The sequence below is a fragment of the Petromyzon marinus genome, unplaced genomic scaffold (assembly GCF_048934315.1).
Source record: "Petromyzon marinus isolate PM22_M1 ecotype Great Lakes invasive population unplaced genomic scaffold, UKy_Petmar_22M1.pri1.0 PM_Scaffold_52, whole genome shotgun sequence".
Taxonomy (NCBI): domain Eukaryota; kingdom Metazoa; phylum Chordata; class Hyperoartia; order Petromyzontiformes; family Petromyzontidae; genus Petromyzon; species Petromyzon marinus.
Window position 1 is genome coordinate 353,250 of NW_027423524.1, and position 4,114 is coordinate 357,363.

Sequence of the window (4,114 nt, forward strand, 5' to 3'; positions counted from 1 at the left end):
TGTGTACGTGGCTTACACTGGGCAGCCTGGCGGATACCGGGGAGGAGGGGCGGGGGTCTAAGTGTGTGTGTGTACGTGGCTTACACTGGGCGGCCTGGCGGATACCGGGGAGGAGGGGCGGGGTCTAAGTGTGTGTGTGTGCGTGGCTTACACTGGGCGGCCTGGCGGATACCGGGGGAGAAGGGGCGGGGTCTAAGTCTACGTGTGTGTGGCTTACACTGGGCGGCCTGGCGGATACCAGGGAGAAGGGGTGGGGCCTAAGTGTGTGTGTGCGTGGCTTACACTGGGCGGCCTGGCGGATACCGGGGAGAAGGGGCGGGGTCTAGGGCGGCCTGGCGGATACCGGGGAGAAGGGGCGGGGCCTAAGTCTACGTGTGTGTACGTGGCTTACACTGGGCGGCCTGGCGGATACCGGGGAGAAGGGGCGGGGTCTAAGTCTAAGTGCGTGGCTTACACTGGGCGGCCTGGCGGATACCAGGGAGAAGGGGCGGGGTCTAAGTCTACGTGTACGTGGCTTACACTGGCCGGCCTGGCGGATACCGGGGAGAAGGGGGCGGGGTCTAAGTCTACGTGTACGTGGCTTACACTGGGCGGCCTGGCGGATACCGGGGAGAAGGGGCGGGGTCTAAGTCTACGTGTACGTGGCTTACACTGGGCGGCCTGGCGGATACCGGGGAGAAGGGGCGGGGTCTAGGGCGGCCTGGCGGATACCGGGGAGAAGGGGCGGGGTCTAAGTCTACGTGCGTGTGGCTTACACTGGGCGGCCTGGCGGATACCGGGGAGGAGGGGCTGGGTCTAAGTCTACGTGTACGTGGCTTCGACTGGGCGGCCTGGCGGATACCGGGGAGAAGGGGCGGGGTCTAAGTCTACGTGTGTGTACGTGGCTTACACTGGGCGGCCTGGCGGATACCGGGGAGAAGGGGCGGGGTCGAGGGCGGCCTGGCGGATACCGGGGAGAAGGGGCGGGGCCTAAGTGTGTGTGTGTACGTGCTTACACTGGGTGGCCTGGCGGATACCGGGGAGAAGGGGCGGGGCCTAAGTCTACGTGTGTGTGTGTACGTGGCTTAGACTGGGCGGCCTGGCGGATACCGGGGAGAAGGGGCGGGGCCTAAGTCTACGTGTGTGTGTACGTGGCTTACACTGGGAGGCCTGGCGGATACCGGGGAGAAGGGGCGGGATCTAAGTGTGTGTACGTGGCTTATACTGGGCGGCCCGGCGGATACCGGGGAGAAGGGGCGGGGCCTAAGTCTACGTGTGTGTGGCTTACACTGGGCGGCCCGGCGGATACCGGGGAGGAGGGGCGGGGCCTAAGTCTACGTGTGTGTGCGTGGCTTAGATTGGGCGGCCTGGCGGATACCGGGGAGAAGGGGCGGGGTCTAAGTGTGTGTGTGTGCGTGGCTTAAACTGGGCGGCCTGGCGGATACCGGAGAGAAGGGGCGGGGCCTGAGTCTACGTGTGTGTACGTGGCTTACACTGGGCTGCCTGGCGGATACCGGGGAGAAGGGGCGGGGTCTAGGGCGGCCTGGCGGATACCGGGGAGAAGGGGCGGGGTCTAAGTCTACGTGTGTGTACGTGGCTTACACTGGGCGGCCTGGCGGATACCGGGGAGAAGGGGTGGGGCCTAAGTGTGTGTGTGTACGTGGCTTCGACTGGGCGGCCTGGCGGATACCGGGGAGAAGGGGCGGGGTCTAAGTCTACGTGTGTGTACGTGGCTTACACTGGGCGGCCTGGCGGATACCGGGGAGAAGGGGCGGGGTCTAAGTGTGTGTGTACGTGGCTTACACTGGGCGGCCTGGCGGATACCGGGGAGAAGGGGCGGGGCCTAAGTCTACGTGTGTGTGGCTTACACTGGGCGGCCTGGCGGATAACGGGGAGAAGGGGTGGGGTCTAAGTGTGTGTGTGTACATGGCTTACACTGTGCGGCCTGGCGGATACCGGGGAGAAGGGGCGGAGTCTAGGGCGGCCTGGCGGATACCGGGAGAAGGGGCGGGGTCTAGGGCCGCCCGACGGATACCGGGGAGAAGGGGCGGAGTCTATGGCGGCCTGGCGGATACCAGGGAGAAGGGGCCGGGTCTAGGGCGGCCTGGCGGATACCGGGGAGAAGGGGCGGGGTCTAGGGCGGCCCGACGGATACCGGGGAGAAGGGGCGGGGTCTAGGGCGGCCCGACGGATACCGGGGAGAAGGGGCGGGGTCTAGGGCGGCCCGACGGATACCGGGGAGAAGGGGTGGGGTCTAGGGCAGCCTGGCGGATACCGGGGACAAGGGGCGGGGTCTAGGGCGGCCTGGCGGATACCGGGGAGAAGGGGCGGGGTCTAGGGCAGCCTGGCGGATACCGGGGAGAAGGGGCGGGGCCTGAGTGTGTGTGTGTAGCTGTGTAGCTGTGTGTGTAGCTGTGTGTGTAGCTGTGTAGCTGTGTGTGTAGCTGTGTAGCTGTGTAGCTGTGTGTGTAGCTGTGTAGCTGTGTGTGTAGCTGTGTGTGTAGCTGTCTAGCTGTGTAGCTGTGTGTGTAGCTGTGTAGCTGTGTGTGTAGCTGTGCCCACCTGTAGCTCGTCCTGCTGTAGCTGGAGTAGCTGAGCCACCACGGCCTCCGTCTCGGCCTCCTTGAGCTCCATCTCGAGCCTCTGGCTGTGTAGCTGTGTAGCTGTGTGTGTAGCTGTGTGTGTAGCTGTGTGTGTAGCTGTGTAGCTGTGTGTGTAGCTGTGTGTGTAGCTGTGTGTGTAGCTGTATGTGTAGCTGTGTGTGTAGCTATGTAGCTGTGTGTGTAGCTGTGTAGCTGTGTGTGTAGCTGTGTGTGTAGCTGTGTAGCTGTGTGTGTAGCTGTGTAGCTGTGTGTGTAGCTGTGTGTGTTGCTGTGTGTAGCTGTGTGTGTAGCTGTGTGTGTAGCTGTGTGTGTAGCTGTGTGTGTAGCTGTGTAGCTGTGTGTGTAGCTGTGTGTGTAGCTGTGTGTGTAGCTGCGTAGCTGTGTGTGTAGCTGTGTAGCTGTGTGTGTAGCTGTGTGTGTAGCTGTGTGTGTAGCTGTGTGTGTAGCTGTGTAGCTGTGTGTGTAGCTGTGTGTGTAGCTGTGTGTGTAGCTGTGTAGCTTTGTGTGTAGCTGTGTGTGTAGCTGTGTGTGTAGCTGTGTGTGTAGCTGTGTGTGTAGCTGTGCCCACCTGTAGCTCGTCCTGCTGTAGCTGGAGTAGCTGAGCTACCACGGCCTCCGTCTCGGCCTCCTTGAGCTCCGTCTCGAGCCTCCGGCTGTGTAGCTGTGTGTGTAGCTGTGTGTGTAGCTGTGTGTGTAGCTGTGTGTGTAGCTGTGTAGCTGTGTGTGTAGCTGTGTGTGTAGCTGTGTGTGTAGCTGTGTAGCTGTGTGTGTAGCTGTGTAGCTTTGTGTGTAGCTGTGTGTGTAGCTGTGTGTGTAGCTGTGTAGCTGTGTGTGTAGCTGTGTAGCTGTGTGTGTAGCTGTGTGTGTAGCTGTGTGTGTAGCTGTGTAGCTGTGTGTGTAGCTGTGTGTGTAGCTGTGTGTGTAGCTGTGTGTGTAGCTGTGTAGCTGTGTGTGTAGCTGTGTAGCTGTGTGTGTAGCTGTGTGTGTAGCTGTGTGTGTAGCTGTGTGTGTAGCTGTGTAGCTGTGTGTGTAGCTGTGTGTGTAGCTGTGTGTGTGTGTAGCTGTGTGTGTAGCTGTGTAGCTGTGTGTGTAGCTGTGTGTGTGTGTAGCTGTGTGTGTAGCTGTGTAGCTGTGTGTCTAGCTGTGTGTGTAGCTGTGTAGCTGTGTGTGTAGCTGTGTGTGTAGCTGTGTAGCTGTGTAACTGTGTGTGTAGCTGTGTGTGTAGCTGTGTGTGTAGCTGTGTAGCTGTGTGTGTAGCTGTGTTTGTAGCTGTGTGTGTAGCTGTGTAGCTGTGTGTGTAGCTGTGTGTGTAGCTGTGTGTGTAGCTGTTTGTGTAGCTGTGTGTGTAGCTGTGTGTGTAGCTGTGTGTGTAGCTGTGTAGCTGTGTGTGTAGCTGTGTGTGTAGCTGTTTGTGTAGCTGTGTGTGTAGCTGTGTGTGTAGCTGTGTAGCTGTGTGTGTAGCTGTGTGTGTAGCTGTGTGTAGCTGTGTGTGTAGCTGTGTAGCTGTGTAGCTGCGTGTGTAGCTGTGTGTG